This window comes from Narcine bancroftii, chromosome 6 (genome assembly GCF_036971445.1).
Source record: "Narcine bancroftii isolate sNarBan1 chromosome 6, sNarBan1.hap1, whole genome shotgun sequence".
Lineage (NCBI taxonomy): Eukaryota > Metazoa > Chordata > Chondrichthyes > Torpediniformes > Narcinidae > Narcine > Narcine bancroftii.
The window spans coordinates 216,980,279-216,997,871 of record NC_091474.1 but is presented as its reverse complement, the minus strand read 5'-3'; the positions used below and the strand labels follow the sequence as shown (position 1 = coordinate 216,997,871).

General features: G+C 39.4%; 1 long non-coding RNA gene across 4 annotated transcripts; it reads left to right on the top strand.

Moving 5' to 3' along the window:
• Positions 1-4,513: 4,513 nt before the first annotated feature.
• LOC138735527 (uncharacterized) lies at positions 4,514-16,898 on the top strand. 4 transcript variants are annotated; one of them, XR_011339740.1, is made up of 5 exons: positions 4,521-4,554; positions 11,456-11,496; positions 12,748-12,854; positions 14,262-14,376; positions 16,772-16,898. It is a non-coding gene; the product is annotated as an uncharacterized lncRNA (long non-coding RNA). The 4 variants fall into 4 exon arrangements; XR_011339741.1 differs by lacking the exon at positions 4,521-4,554 and adding an exon at positions 4,561-4,875; XR_011339739.1 differs by lacking the exon at positions 12,748-12,854 and having other exon boundaries at positions 4,514-4,554.
• The last annotated feature ends 695 nt before the right edge of the window (positions 16,899-17,593 follow it).

Here is a 17,593-nt window from a genome sequence, read left to right as displayed (position 1 = left end):
TTAAGATGTGGATGATGCCTCAGTGAGTTTGGCTCCATTGACTTTTCACTGCTCTAAGAATCAGTTATAGTGGAGGAACTGGTGAAAAAAAGAAAGGTTGACAAGAGATTCACAGGGAATACAGCAGGCATTGTTTTGTACAAATCCAATGTTTCAGAACGTTGGGACTATTTCTGATGGCGATATGCTTCTTCACTCAAATCCATCTTAACTCAAATATCCAAATCAAGAATGGATTTTAGAGCCTCTTCAATGATTGCAGACTTGGACCATCTCCACTCTGCTCAGAAGTTTATTTGAATGTCGCTCACTCTGTGTTTGCTGAAACTCCTGATATCAGATCAGTTTTTTTTAAACCCTTTACCCAGCTTTTCCCTCAATCATCATATATCTGCATGGCAGAGCACTATGGATCCCTATGACTTTATTTGACCTAGTTCCTCCAGTCACTTGGAAACACTACTTTGAATATAGGGACTGAGGATCAAACTCCAGGACCCCAAGGATCAAAATGCTTCTCCCCTCCCCACAAGACCGTGGTGCCCACCATACCCTTATCTTCCTCCATCTACTGTGCACGTTATGCCAGCGTTGAGTCTACTCACCCAATGTTGTGCCAAGTGGCCTTGAAAGTTGTCAAATCAACAAAATCAAAAGATTGAGGGTCTCCAGTGGTTCTATGCTGAATCGTCCAACCCCTATGGCCCTTTCATAGAACCAGCGCAAAGTGGCCAGAGCACAACGTTATGCAGACACACATAAAAGTGATCCATCTCATCCCACTCACTCATCTTTCAATTCAAGTGCACCCTTTATGAGAATTACAGTCGAATACACCTCTGGAAACTGAACAGTAGATGTTGGAGAAAAAGTGTTTTATGCAGGTTCATCATAACTCCCGCAAGGCTACTCCTCAGTTCATACTGTTCATATTGTTCCTGAGCCTGAATCAGCGGAAATTGCAGATGCTGGAATCTGAAGCAGAAATAAACAAAGCGCTGGAGGATCTCAGCAGGTCAGGCAGCATCTGTGGAGGAAAATCTCATCATCTGTCTCACCCCTCCTGCCCACCCCTTATATTAGTCCTCTCCCTTCTCCAGTTTCAGTCCTTCTACAATGCCTGGACATGAAATGTTGACAACCCACAGAATCCACAGAGTCCATTGAGTTCTTCCAGCTGTGTGTTTGTTTGCTATTTCTTAAGTCTACAACATTCAGTGCAGTTTTCATCGGAGGGAGCAAGCATAGTTAGGAGATCAGATCCTGTTCTCTTCAGTAAAAACAGAAGGTTGTGATTCCTGCCTGGTGCTATAGGGTTAAGGACAACTCTGGATGAAGATTAACTTGGAATGAGAAGAGAACCAATGTTTGTGGACACTACTGACATCACAAGGAAAGAGGTTGTGATGAGGGATTATATAAAGTTTGGGAAAAGCTTGAAAGGCAGAACCACAAGGGCAATCATTTCTAGATTGTTACCTGAGCCATGTGCACATTGGCAAAAAATAAAAAAAATGGATTAGGGAAGCTAAGGCATGGTGAAAACCTAATGTGGTAGAAATCAGTTCCAAATCATGGACCCTAGGGGAGGAAAGAGCTCTTCCTTTGGGATGGCCTTCATGGGCAATCAGTGTCCTGATCACATAAAAAGGATTTTAAACAAGGCTATAATCTAAATAGAAGGGGGAAGGGTTTGGAGAATGGGATCTTCCATGAAGCGAGAGGTACGTGGTACAGGCAGATTGAAAGAAAAATTGTCAACCAAAGTGTGACAAGGTGGAGCAGAAGACTTGAAGAAAAGTAAACAGGCATGGAGAAAATCTGGATGGGGGAAGGTTCGTGAAGCAGAAGGATTCAGAGTGAGAATGCAGACAATTGGCCAAGGTTAGGAATGCACCTTGGTTGGCATGACCATGTTGGGCTGATGGCTCCTCTGCTAGGTAATCCCAGGTATAATTTGAGGGTGAACATCACAGGACTAAAACCACTTCAACTGTCATGGAGTAATACAGCTCAAAAGTGGGCCCTTCAGCCAACCACATCCACGCCAACCTTCCTGCCCATCTACACTCACCCCTTTTGCCTGCACTACTTCCACAATCATATTGAATGGAAGGGAAATGTGAAGGGTGTCATGCGCTATTTCTATTTTATAATGATCTTATGCTTTGAGGTCAAGGCCCTGCAATATCTTCTCTTACTTTCTTTAACAATCTGGGACATATTCCATCTGGACCTAGTAATTTATCCCAATGCATAAGTTTAAAGGGATTATTAGGAACAACTTCTTCACACAGAAGGTGGTGGGAGTGTGGAACAAGATGCTAGCTGAATTAATAAATGCCAGCTCAATTTTGATATTTAAGAAAAATTTGGACAGATTCATGGAAGATAGTTTATTAAGGGATAGGGTTTGAGTCACTGGGACTAGAGAGAATAATAGTTCATCACAGACTAGAAGGAGTAGAGGGCCTGTGTCTGAGCTCTGATGATCTATAATTCCATGGTTCTAAATGCAGACAACATTACGAAAAACTCCTCTTGGTAATGAGGAGTGTGCCGATTCAGTATCCAAATTAATTCTCCCTTTGTTGGTAATCCAACAGCATCTTCCTCTTTTATGGTAAAACCCAAACAATGACTCAATCATGCTTTTCGTGTCCCTGAGCCCAATGTAATCCTTCACTAGCTCCATTTCGTCTCTTCTTACACTTCTACTGTTTCCGTGATGGCACAAAATTATTTCCTTTGCATCTTTAACTCCAGTTCATGTTCATACCTCAGATCACTGGCTCGAGAGATCCCCCTGTATTACCTTTAGTGATTCTTCCATGAAACCATATCTTGTGCAAGAAGTCTGGGTAAAAAAAGTTGTATAGTTTGATCACTATCTTGTCTGATTGGATGTTCGTCAATAGTGTTTTATTTCTCAGTGGGGTGCACACAGCAAGCTATTTTCTTACACATCTGTCTTTTGAATTCAGCCGAGCTAAATAGACTTAAATGTTGGATTAAATCCATGATTATAAGTTCAATCCACACTCAGTCAGGGGTATTCAGTTACAAATGACTGCAGGCTGCCTTAATATTTGTCTCCAATCCTGACAGCTACAGATGGTTTGGGTCTCATCTAACTGCTAAGGTCTATTAGGCACCCACCAGCTTCAAGACAATATTTTAAAAAATATGACCAGCAGCCTTTTATTCACGTGTCATTCTTTTGATTTGAAATTACATATTTTAATAAATCCTCCACTGAACTGTTATTTTCCCTTTGCTTCTCTGGTGGCAAATCTCCCTTTATCACCACATAGAATTCGTCAGCCAAACGATGTTGGAGAGAGTGTGGACGATTGATGAGCTGTACTTTCTGATCAGTTTCTCTTAAGTCTCTTCGGAATTATTGTTTCTCTTCCTCCTGGCAAAATTGTAACCAATCAATAGAAAACGATCTTGGTACGTTGTGCAAAATAGACCCTGCAAGGCATGAACTCAGGTAACCCGTTAGTATGCAGTAAGTATAGAAATTGGGAGATACACTGTAAACAGGAGTGACCATGATTTGACATTCCATGCTTGTTTCTGAATTTGTTATTTAAAATTGTATACTGTATCGCGTTAATCAGCACCATTAGGTTATCGTGCTTGATAACTTCACTTTTGTAACAACATAATTTCACCCAATACCTTCAGAGTTCTCCCTTTGGCCACTTTTAATACTCTTGAAATGAGAGAATGAGAGGGTAGGTTAAATTTAGCAAACATACGAATACAACGAAACAGTGGTGGAGCTGGCGGAGCTGCTGTGGAGCGCAGACACAGCACTGCTCTGCGGGGTCCTACTGCCCACTCCGAATGTCAATGGCTCCGTAATGATTTGAAATGGCCTGTAAAAGGAGCCTACGATGCCACAATGGAGGTTTGTACCCATGTTAGCAGTGCCTGTGCTAAGCATCGTACCAGAAGGGTTGCACACTCCATGGAGGAGCGGAAATGGGGAGAGCATGCCTGTTGAGAAGAAGAAGCATAGGAAATGACTTAACAGGTGGGTGACCAGGGCAGTGAACCAGCAAGGGGTTCAGTGACTGAAGGACCTACACAGGCTGCGGGCTACTGCCAACTTGCAGTCTAAAAATCCAGACAGTCTGCAGTCAGCTGTAGACTGGCTCATGGGAGATTCGAGAGGGTGCTGAGGGCAAGAGGGGCTCCCAAAGGGGCTCAGACACTGATTGTAGATGAGGTTTGGATCTGGTGCTCGTATTGCTGATGGTCTGATCTAGAGTCTGTGTGGCTGCAGAGGCTGTGAGAGCAATGGAGGCGAATCCACGGACACTCAGTGATTCTGAAGAGACGTTCTTTTGCTTCTCTTCCTCCTATAGTTTGGGTCACTGGGCAATGCTCATAGCGACTCTTTGTTTTCCTTATGGCAGACACAAGTTGAAGTACATCATGCATATTACATTTTGTAATGTATTATTACGTCACAATAAAAGGAACCTTTGAACTTTTCAACCCTTGGATGTTGAACACATGCAGCAGTTGATGAGTTTCAAGGTCACATATTTATATCTGAAAAATGTAATACACATGCTACACTTCAATTTTTCTGCCAAAAGGAAAGAAAGAGTTGCCATGACCATTGTGCAGAGCCCCTAACAATAGGAGAAAGAGAAGCAAAAGAGAGTCTCTTTAGAAACATTGAGTGTCCGTGGAATTGCCTCCATTGCGCCCATGGCCCCGACAGCCGCACAGACTCTAGCCACCATGATTATTGACTGGAAGCCCTAATGGAAGAAGGACAAGCAAAAGAGTCCATCCTGAGTCTGTAGCCTCGCCTCGAGTGCTCCCATACCCTCTGCAACTACACAGTCTCTGGTTTAGTATCAAATCTATCATTTCCTCACACTGAGTTCTCAAGATCTAGACAATGTGATAACAGTGATTAAAAACCAAATTGTTGGAGGATTAGGTGACATCCCTGAAAGGAAGTGGACAATTGGTGCTCCGGTCAAAGCCCTGCTTAACTTCTGAAGCTGCATTTTAACCTGGTGTCGACTGTCCATTTCACTTCATTCACTCACTAAGTTTTTTTTGCTGATTTCTGAATCTGTGCTCTCTTTTAGTGATTAATCATCTTCATTTTCTTTATTTCTAATATATAAAATCTACTAATCTCCTTTTGCTTTGCAAACTATGAAAATAAGTATTTAATCAGCCTTCCACTGTGAAAATGGAACTGAACTTGTATATTAACACTGCTATTTTTTTAGACATCCATATCAGATATGTCAGTGTGTGTGTCCATTGCCTCATATTCCGCCAAATTGAGGATGCCTGGAAATTAGAGGAACAACACCTTATATTCCGCTTTGGCATTCTCCAACCAGACAGCATCAATATCAACTTCTCCAATTTTGGTTAACCCCTCCTCAGCTCTCTCTCTCTCTCTCTCTCTCTCTCTCTCTCTCTCTCTCTCTCTCTCTCTCTCTCTCTCTCTCTCTCTCTCTATCTCTCCCTCTCCTTACCCCTCTGTCTCCTTTGGTTCAGTCCCCCACCCTCTTCCCTTCCTTCTCCTATCAGATAGCTACACTTCGTAGCCTTTCCCATCTCCCTCCTATCACTTTTCAGCTTTTTTTTTCTTTTCTACCCTCCCACCTCCATCCACCTCTTACCTGTTAGCCTGTGTTCCTCCCATTTCCCTTTGTCCCTTCTTCCTCCCTCTCTTCTCCTCTCCTCCCCCTGCCCCCACTTTTTATTCTTCAGTCATCTACCTGCTTTTCTAATATCCCGATGAAGGTCTCAGCCTCTTACTTCCTATGGATATTGCGTGACCTGAGGAGTTTCTCCAGCACTTTTGTGTATTGCATTTATCTTTATCATACTTTTCCTCTTAATCTCTCAAACCCTTTTCCCTTTTGACATTTTTACACAGAATCCTGATTATGCTGAAAAAATAATTATCATCTACCTCTGGTGTGTCCCGATGTGGTCATTTCCACAGGGGCACTTTTAGGGCACTTTTACACAGCCTTCCAAGGTGCGGAGTTTGTCGGAGGGGGAAACTTCATATTCACTAGGCCTGTTTCTTACGAAGTACCTGGGTCCAATTTACACTGCAGCCGCTCCGTAAAAATGTGTAGGCGTACACGTGGAAAAATTACAGGATTGAATTTGCATAAAGAATTCTGTCCCGACAATTTTACACTGCCACCGTAGCAGAAATCTGCCTGAAATTTTCTGCTCTTCAGTGCCTGTGTAAAAGTGCCTTTTAACACTTCTAGCAAATATTTTGTTTCTGTTTTTGCACTTTGCACCACTTATTATATTCTTTGGATTGATGTGCAGATAAAGTTTAATTTTATTTTCTTACAATTGTGGTATTTCCTTTTCGCTTGGCTTTGCTTTGTTATAGCTGCTGCTAAATTGGTTCGCTGTACACATGAAGTTTTGATTCTAGATTGTTTTGCAGTTAAACACTAATGAAAGAACCACTTTCTGCAGGCTGCTAAATGGGCCTTTCACCTTACATGCTTTCTGTGTCAAGAAAATGAACAGCAGGGGGCTTCAACAGAAGCAAGATTAATCAGGTTACCACAGGAGAGGCAGATCACCCTATAGATCAGGCGGAATATATCGACTCAAGATGGTTTCCAAGAGCTCTGGCATGAGCATTATCTCAGGTGGCTGAACTTAAATCATGAGCTGAAACACAATCATTTTTCTTCTGGTTTCTATCCCTTACTGCATCTTTTTACACCTGAATAATAAGAGACCATTAGAAATAAGGAGGAGTGGCCATATTGATCCACAAGCAAGCCTGTTTCATAGTTCATTAAGGACTTGTCCAATCTTACCCTGGCTTTTGTTCCACTTTTCTGCCCATTCCCCTGACTCTTGACAGCCTTTAGGTCTTAATATCTGCCTATCTTGCCTTGAAATATGTTCAGTGACTCAGCCTCTCATAACTCTGTGAGGCTGGTAATTCCAGAGATTTATGACTCTCTGAGAGAAGAATTTCTTCCTCACTTTCTCCTTCAATGTTCCTTTGCACAACATTCCCTTCAGCATCTGCCATGCCAAGCCTGCTCAAAAAATAAAATCACCGATCTATCTTCCAAATTTGAACCAAAGGCAATTAATTCACCCCAGAAATTAACAACAATAAGCACTCATTTTGTGATCTAGATCTTGCACCATTTAATGGTTTCTATTTTATTTCTATTTCATTTCTTTTCTTGCCACTATGTGATTAGATAATGGTCCTTTGAGTACCATCACTCAACTTTTAATATATTGTTTTCCTCTGTTTCTGTGCCCTTTGCCACCTGAAATTACCAGTCAGCCTGCAACCTTCCCTTTCGGTCCAATGTTCTTCAGCGTGTGACCAACTGGCTCCATTTCCAACTTCCTCACAACAGCATGTCAAATGCTGTTGTTCATTTACTTACCCCATCCCTTGAGAGTGGCAATGCTGGGCCTCCTATAGGTATTGTGAGGATCCTGATGGCTGGGAAAACTTGCATCTTCTTACCTCATCACACTCAACTATGACTTCCTGGGCTCCGGCTCCATATGCCAATTCCTCACTAACTCTGTTTTTACCCCCTTCTGTTACTATCTTCGGACCGCTAAGCACAAGGGAATGGCTGGGTAGGAACCACCAGTGATGATTAAACTCAATGGGACCGCAAGAATTCAGTTGGACCTGTAGTCTGGTTTTCCAGATTGCAATCACTACAATGAAGTCAGGGAATCTCCATTCATGTCTCCGCATTTCTAAGTTTGCTGTCATTTACATCAGCCACTCTCAACCTTATTTTGGCTCTGGTCACCTCAGCTCACAATTCATGGGGCAAGTTTAATTGGTTTCTTCTGTACTACTCTCCTACTGACTACATTAAAAAATGTTTTTAAAAATTATGATTTCAGTCTGTGGCCCCCCACTTAAATGTGATGTGGTTCCCAGAGCCTCCATTGAGAATTACTGATTTAGATGATAATCTTGCTGCCATGCTAAAATTCTTCTACATGTTTCAATTCTTAAAAAGAAAACTTACGACAAACTGTGAACGAAATCCCATATTACTGAATAAGCAAAATATCAACCGTGCAACTATGAAAACACTTCAATCAGTAGATGAAGCCACAGCACTTGTGTCTGTCTCATGCCATCATGCTCTCTTTTTTTCCCAAATCAATTAAAATCCACAGCTTTTCAATTAAACAAGCCTGCAGGTGTTTCTCTAATGGTTCAATGTGAGAGTCATTTTGCATAAAGGGTGAATATAGGCTCATTGAGCAAATGTCTTATTACTGTCTCTCTTTAGCAAAGTCTCTTTTAATCTAGAAAGTGTCAACCATTAATTCATAGATCGCGCCAAATGCTAAAAGTGAAGTGTATCTGTGGTTCTTGCTGCAGTTGGTAAATGAGTTCACTGTTTTCCAATGTTGCGGACTGATTTAAAGTTTAAGATGACAAGAACTTGGTTTTCATCTATCCTATTTTTCCTGACTAAATTAGAACCATGTATTAATGAATAAGTATGAGTACTTGAACAGAAATTCATGTAAAATTTACAAAATTTGTCAGTGTTATAGGATTCCTCTCTCCTAATTATTCATCTGTCAGAATATTTCCTACATAACTAATTATCAGGCATTAACCCAGATTACAGCATCTGAGTTTCAAATTTCAGGACAATCTTGTGAATACATGCTGCAGCCTGATGATCTAAGGTCAGTTATGATACCTTATTTAGCCTGCTTAGATTACAGAAGCACAAGAACATGATGAGGCTGTTCAACCCCTCAAGCTCATTTATTCTATTAGTCTGAGGACAATCTGTACCTCTGTTCATTTCCCTTTATGAGAAAACAGTCTTCTGTGATTCTGATTTATAGCTCTTTAGAGAACACTTTTAATCACATCTTCCTGATCATAGAGAAATACAGTAGCCCAATTTTTACTTGCTGACCTCAATGTCCACATGACCTAGACTCATTTTCCTATCAGTATTTATTTTCCATCTGCAGACAGTAATCGCTTATATACCGTATCTTTCGGCGTATGTCAATCAGCAGGTAAGTCAGGTCCCAATTTTCAGCCTAATTTTAATGGTTTAATCATATATGGGGCATAGAAATCGACCCCCAAAATCACAGTGACTGAGCTGTTGGCCATTGGCTGGAGGTGGTTGTGATCATGGAGGCTCCAACAAAATGACGAAAGTATGAAGCGAGTTTTAAGTTAAAAGTAATAGAAATGGCCAAGGGATCCAGCAACTGCGGTGCTGCAAGAAAATTTAATGTCCATGAGAAGTTGGTAAGAGATTAGAGAAAGAAAGAAGAAACTTTAAGAAAAATACCAAAAAGGCAATGTTCAATGAAAAGAGGAATCACTCATTGGACAGAGTTTAAAAATCACATCGCAGCATGGGTATGTGAACAGAGGCAAGATTACTTCATTGTCACGCCAAATAAAATAAGACCATTTACACTGCAGTTGACAAAGTCGCACCAAGTAAAAATGTTAAGGCTACAATAGGCTGGTGCAACCATTTCATGAACAGGAAAAATCTGGTATTGTCTGAAACTATCAAAAGATCTTGATCATGAAGTTATATGTTTTCACCAGTTTATTATACGTAACCGGCAGAAACACCAGTTTGCATTGGCAAATATTGGAGACAAAGATGAAATCCCCATGAATTTTTTTCATATAGGCAATAGAGCAGTGGAATGGAAAGGTGTGGAAAAACTGTGCAAACCAGAAGTACAGGCCATGAAAGGACCAGGTTTTCTGTGGTGTTATTGTGCATGGCCAATAGGACAATGTTAAGACCCATGGCAATCTTCAAATGCAAACTTGAACCTAAAATAAAATTCCCAGCAAGTATTTTTGTACATTTTCATGAAAAAAGGATGGATGAATGAAAATGGTGTAAAACTATGGATAGACAATGCATGAAACAGGCAGCCAGGTGGTTTACAAGAGTTTGTTGGTTTGAGAAAAGTTTTGTAGCCACTTAGCTGAGAACACTAAAAGTGGATCAGCTCTATTTAGAGCTTGGTGCTCAAAGCATGGGATAAAGTGAAAGTGGACACTTTAATAAAATGGTTTAAAAAATGTGGTATCTTTTGGGCAGATGATGGTACAGAAGATGATTTATTGTGGGACACTGATGACGAAGCTGAAGTAGCCTCATCAGATACAGACTGGGACCCATATGATGACTGCTTAAACAGTGAGAGTATGGATGTGCTTGTCGCAATCGTTGCCTCAGACAATGAGAGTGAGAGTGATTTTGAAGGAATATAAATATGTTTTTTTCTCAATAAACATTTTATTCTAATATTCTGGTAGCATGAAGATTTGTTGAAGTTGAGTTTTGCTTTTTTGTTTTTTCAAGGGTCGACTTAAAATACTCCAAAGTTTATCTGGTGTATGTCGACCCCCATTTTTTGAGAGAATATTGAAGGATTCAACACTCTACTTATACACTGAAATATTCAGTATCTATAACTTCCTCCCAACGAGTGGGACATAAGTTTAAGGAGTTTTCTTCATCATGATGAGAATTCTTCTGTCATCAGTAGAGGAGTCTTCCTTGGAAGACCAGCCCCTTTACGATTATTGAGCTCACCTGTACACTCTTTCCTCTTAATGATGTTCCCAACTGTTGATTTTAGTAATCTTAAGGTTTGGATAATGTCTCTTACTATTTTATTCTCTGTTTTTCAGCCATATAATGGCTTCTTTGACTTTCATTTTCATAATTCCAGACCTCATGTTAAAAAATGGCAATAGACTCAAAATGAGATCAAAGTCTTAGAAGCAAGCCTAGTTCTCTTATACCTGCACTAATGAAGCAATTAAGCATACCTGAGTATTCACAAACACTTGTGAAGCCAAATGTCCAAAATATTATGGTGCCCTGAAATGGAGGGCCCTTTTATAAAAAGTGCTGTAATTTCCACATGGTCAAACCAAAATGCATTCAAATAACCTTGGAAAAATATCTGGAAGGTGCACTTTAATTACATCTGAATCGATTGAATATAAATTTAAAATTGTGAAGCATGGGAAAATAAAGGAGAAAAAGTGTCTTGGTCCCAAACATTATGGCAGGCACTGTAGACTGAAGGCCTCATCCCACCCTTGTCACACCCACTATTTCCTCCTTCTGCTGGTATGAATTTTAACTTTTGAAATCATGCACCAGCAGATTTAAAGGCAATTTATTTCCCACTGCTATCAGGTTCTTGAATGAACCATGCACTTTGTTCAATAATGTTGTCCTTGCTCCATTATAACTCTCTCTCTTTAACACTGTGCTGTGAATTATTGCTGCACTTTTATATGGGTTAACATGGTGGATAGCACACAGTGCAAGCATTTTCACTGCAATTTGATACATGTGAAAATAAACTTAAACATTCTTTCCTTCCTCTACAGATGCAGCATGGCTGAAGAGCGTACTATCATCAAAAGATGGAGTAAGTTTCTCCATCAGCACCTCCCAAACATGTTCTGTTTTCTAATCTTCCTTTAATTCATTTGCAATTTGCCTATTTCTGCACTTTTTTTTCTTTTACCTGCTAAAAAGGTAAATGACACAATCATTCGAATGAAGTAATAATTAGTGCTTAAAAGGAGTCAACACTTAACATATCCTCAAATTATTGACAATGAACAGGTTTCTGCGATCATGCTTGCAAACCATGAAAGACTCTGAAAACCTGTTACAAATATGTTTTTCTGCCACACTGAAGCTGATTAAAGGTCTAGTTTGTTGTGAAAGTCCTGAAGTATTGAAAATTAGAATGCTTCTGCAGCTGTAGTTGCAGCAGGCACCACTGAAAATGCAGTCAATTCCATCAAAAGCACATCCAGAATTAGCTGCCTCATATTTAAATATTGATGAGATTTATTGATACTCTGCAGAGAAATGAAAATCACTGTAGTCTATTGTTTATTGTACATGCAGGGCACCATTAGTAATATTTGATCATGGAAGAATGGAATGGCAACTTCATGATAGTTGCAGGGTGCCAAAGTGGTGTAGCTAGACGAGCCATTGCCTCACAGCACTAAAAGTTCAATCCTGACCCATGGTCACTTCTGCTTTCCGAACTATTTTTTCAAGGGTGCCTGGCACTGCCCCGGACCTGCCTCCTTGTACCCCTTTTTGAGTCATCCCTTCCAGTTTATTTCACTCCTTTTCATTTTTTTCTGACCAAAATGTAATACTTCACATTCCTTAGGATTAAAATTTCATTTTCCACCCATATGCCAATTCTATCATCTCCCTATTTCTCCAGTAAAATCATTACCATTCTTGACTCAGTTCATTGTGCTTCCAAGAATAATGTAATCTTGAAATCGGGAACTTAATAAGAGAGGCGTGGGAAAAGATGATGCAAAAGTGAAAAATGGGAACATTTCTGGATAAACCAAAACCTATTGCACACTTAAGTCCAAGTCATATTTTAAGAACAGTAGACCAACCCCTGGGAACTCCACTGAACACATGCTCCAGACTAAAAATATTTCAATCAACGTCTTGTTTCTCAGCCAAATAACATGTATTTGTCTTCTTCAACCCCTTTCATTCCAAGGCCTTTAATTTTGATGACAAACACCTTCTGGAAGTTCATAAATGCAGCTGCATTTTTTCCAATCAATTCTCTCTGTCAGTTCCTCAAAAGATTTGATAAACTTAATTTAGTGGAATTTGTCTTTAATAGATTTGTGCTGACTACAGCACTGAACAGCCTGAATATGCCTGAGATGGTGTGATCAAGGAAGCTAAGCAGGCTCAAGACTTGGAGGGAAGACTTCCTTGTAATGCCAGGTGCTGTAGGTTTCTGTGAGGGGGCACTGGTCACAGTGGCAACTCTCTGCCTGCCTTACGGCTGACAAAGGTTTTTTTAAACTTCGTTCAAAAAATGAATAATATATGACGTATACAGCAATTAAACATGAACATGAACATTTTTATATAAAAAAAGAAAAAAGAAAAGAAAAAAACTCCACCCCCTTCAGCCAACTCTCCTAAGGAGAGCCATAAAAAAGAGAAAAAAGAAAGAATATTAAAAAAAATAAATATACATATTAAAATCTAATCAATATAAATTAAAATGTAAATATTCTGAGTATAAAAGCCACTTATTAATAATAAAATATAATTATCATGCAAAACAATTAATTTTTCCATTATTAAACAATATTTCATCTCATTATGCCATCTATTAATATCAATCATATTTGTATCTTTCCATGTACTAGCAATACATTTTTTTTTACCACGGATAAAGCTAAATATACAAAAGCAAGCTGGAACTTATCTAATCCCAAACCTTTCAAAGGTTGCAAACTACCCAATAAAAATACTGTTGGATCTAAAACTATTTTAATCTTATACAGATATTCTAAAAACGGTTGAATTTTCTTCCAAAAATATTGTTTATGTATGCATGACCAAACAGCATGAAAAAAGTTCCAACCTTATCACCACATCTAAAACACAAATGTGATTCATTAAAACCATACTTTTTTAATTTTTCAGGTGTCAAATATAACTGATGTAAAAAGTTGTAATTAATCATTGCATAACGTGCATTTATCAATCTAGTTACACTATCATAACAAATATCTAACCAATCCTCTTCAGAAAAAATAAAACCAATATCCGCTTCCCATTTAAGTCTCAAATTTAGTCATTTTAGGTAAAATCATATCTCATTTTACCAAAGATTGAATTTAATAATAAATAAAAAAGAATCCTTATCAATACCAAAATCTTCCCTCATCTGATTAAAAGATAAAAACTTACCCTCTTTAAAACAATTGCGGACTAAGTTAAAGAATTTCATGCATGTTACATTCTAAATGTAGTGATAGGTGACAAGAATGGAACCTTTACCTTTACTTTCTGTAATCATTCCCGACTCATTTGAGTGACAAATAATTCTGCCTGGTGCTTGAAAATGTATACAGTGATTGTAAGTTGTAGTTGTTTAACATAATTTTTTACCTATTTTATTATGTAATTTTAAATACCAGGGTATGAAGACTTGTAAGGGCCAGTTGTTCATTCAAGTGTGGTTATTATTCATCTAAATTACATTAATTACTCAGGTGCAGCCCAGGGACATTATTCATTTTGGAACATTGTCTATAGTGGAGATTTTCTACATTAAAAAAAAATTGTGCCAAGCAGCAGGAAGCAATTCATTTGGTATTTTTATTTCCTCTACAGGTGTTCCTTTATCTCTGAAATTTTCCAGAGGAATATCCATTTCGTTATCCACTGATTAGTGCTTGTAAGTGGCACTGACTTGCTCACAGCAGCACATCTGGAGCCAGAGCTCTGGGTAATGTAAAAAAAATCTTCTTGCCAATTAGCTGGGGAAAAAAAAAGATTGCTTGCTTGCTTTTGGCCTGGGACAAAAAATGGTTAAATCAATGGTTCTCAAATCTTTTCATTCCATTAACATGCCACTTTAAGTATTCCCTATGCCATAGGTGCTGTGTGATTAGTAAGGGATTACTTAAGGTGGTATTTGGGTGGAAAGAAAACATTTGAAAACCACTGTTTTAACTGTACCTCATTGACTTGTTACGTGCACAGTTTCAATAACTTCAAAGGAAATGGACTAATGACAATTTTTCTCTATTAAAATATTTCAATATCAATTGGGTCAAGAGCGGTGATTCTCAACCTTCCCTTCCCACTCACATACCACCTTACACAATCCCTTACTGATCACAGAGCATCAATGGCATAGTGATTACTTAAAGTGGTATGTGAGTGGAAAGAAGGTTGAGAACATCTGGGTTAAAGCCTTATAGCAATGTATTCTCTAGGATCTTTCACTCGGGCATACTGAGAGGGCAACCTTTGTGCACATCTGCTGATGGGCTTAAGGAGGGAAACTTTGCTCTTCTCTGCGGTAACAATCCAAACTATTAATGTACATTATGTTAAGCAGTACTCCTGCCCTTAACCACTGGTAAACACTTGCCTCTGGACTGAAAATAATAAAGTGCTTTCAGTCAGCACTCGGGTTCGTGATTTCCAGTCAACTTTCTCTTCCTGCCTCTTCGACCTCCCTACATCCACGACCATCAATTTTAATGTCAAGCCTACTATGTGACACCCTAGCAAATGCTTTTGGAAATTCCTATGTACTACATCAATTGAACTTACTTCATTATTCCTCTCTGTCGGATCCTCAAATCACCCAACGAATGCACATTGGTGGAAGTTAGGTCATTATCTTCGAAGCCCTTCTTTTTTTTCACCGGAGTAAAGTCTAGGCAGAAATACTGTGCATCCACTTTTCAGTAATTTAGAAAATGTCCACCTACCAGAACTCCCACATAAAGCAGACAGGAGCCTCAAAAATTTTAAACTGACAACCAGCTCATATTTCCTTTCCTAATTTATCCAATTTATCCCTGTTTTGTAGACACTCTTGCTGTATTTACTCTCAGACTTTGTTAGTTGAGAGACTTCCCATAATGGTTCTGCATCAGAACATTGAGAGAATTACACTGCTATGAATAGATCACTAATGAAAAAAAAAACTTCTTCTGCTGTCTGATAAAGGCAATTACCAAATTCAAAGAGCTATCACACATCATACACAAAAATGCTGGAAGAACTCAGCAGGCCACATGACATCTATAAGAGGTAAAGATATAGAACCAATGTCTCCAGCCTAAGCTTTTCTTCTACCATATAGAATGACCCAGGTCTGAAATGTTGGTTATATCTATATATTTTTTATCTCCTATAGACATTGTGTGACCTGCTGAGTTCCTCCTGCATTTTTATGTTTTTATTTATAATCACAACATCAGCAGATGTTACATATCGTACACACTCTCTTCTCCCTCCGTCATCAGGGAGAAGGGTTAAAAGTGTGAAACCGTGCACCAACAGGCTTAAGGATAGTTTCTGCACTGCAGCCAATCAGCTCCCAATGGAACCCCACAACAGTGTCCTCATTCTGCCTTCCTTGGTGCTGGCTGATTTCCCTTTACATTGCAATCCTATTCTCTGTAAATGGTGCTCTTAACCCAGCTATATGGTCCGATTGCAGAAGGACACCCCTCACTGCACTAGGTATTTTGTGACAAATAAACTAAAATACTAAACACAAACCACAATACAGCAAATATTTCACCCAGGTGGAAGTGTTTCTTCTGAGGCTGTCATCATGCTGGTTCCAATTCCAATGCTGATGTACAATTAAGCTGGCAGCAGTGAAACACGGAAGTCACCAGCTGCTGTGATTGTAGTAAAAACACATAGAATACTGGAGGAACTCAGCTGGTCTCGCAGCTTCTATAGGAGATATACATTACTGATGTTTCTGGGCCTGAGCCCTTCTCTGAGGTATAAAGCAAAAGGCATTTGAATATAGACTGAAGAATAGCGGGGAGGTGTGGGGGGGTGGGGGGTGTAGTCCAGTCCAATAGCCAAAAGGGGTTAGTTAGATATGATAATTGACTGGCTCTGTGAAAGGACATAGAGGGAAAGAGGAAGACAGAGACAGAGGCAGAGACAAAGCTTGGGGAAAGGCCACAGGGGGAAATAAAAAAAAGGAAGAAAGGTTTAATGGATACCAAAGGGTGCCCAGACCGAAGGTGAGGTGTGGTTCCTCCAAGTTGCTCCTCAGTCTGGCAGTGCATGAAACCATGGACAGACAAGTCATCAGCAGCATCTTAAACCTTTCCACCCAATCTGTTTGTTCTGTGCAGGTTGACGTGTTCACTGAAAACTCACAGGCTGAAAAATCCACCTACTGGACTTGGGGCAGATTAAAGTCATCTGAGTACTGCCATCCTGTCGAAAGTAAACATCAAGAGAGCTATTGCAAAGAGAATGGGAGACAAACCTTTTCAATTTTATATAAAAAGATTTGAACAATTGAACAAAGTGGAACTGAATATTTTTTAGTACTTTTAAAATAAATAATTGTATTTTCTTAAACATTATTAAAATATTATATATTTTTGAATGAACATAAAATTAAAACAACAGCTTTTCAAAGTTGTTGGAAGAACTTGCTGCAGGTCTCGTGGCGTCCATGGGAGGTCACCAAAGTTTTGGACCTGAGCCCTTCTTCAGCCTGTTTTGGGAAATCTGTGCAGAAGTGGCTGTTGACTTGAGGCAATCTCAACTTAACTCATCAATGAGAAGGAACTAACAAAGAGTGAGATCAGGCTGAGGTAACATATTAGCATTGGTGAGGAGGAAGTTTTATATGCCCTGGGAGACATAAAAGTGGTCAAATCCCAGAGCCTGATGAGATGTACTTCAGGAGGAAAGGATTGCTGGGGCCCTAATGGACATTTTTGCTTTTATGTTAGCTATGGGTGAAATACTGAATGATAAGTGAATAGTGCATGCTATTTTTTAAAAACAGGGCTGCAGAGATATGCCAGGTCATGGCAGGCAGTGAGAATTACATCAGTAGTAGGGAAACTCTTGGGAACAATTTCTAAGGTGTGGGATCTACCTTTAATTAGAAAGGTTGCAATTAATAAATGATAGGCAGCTTTGTGGGTTGGCTTCCTTCA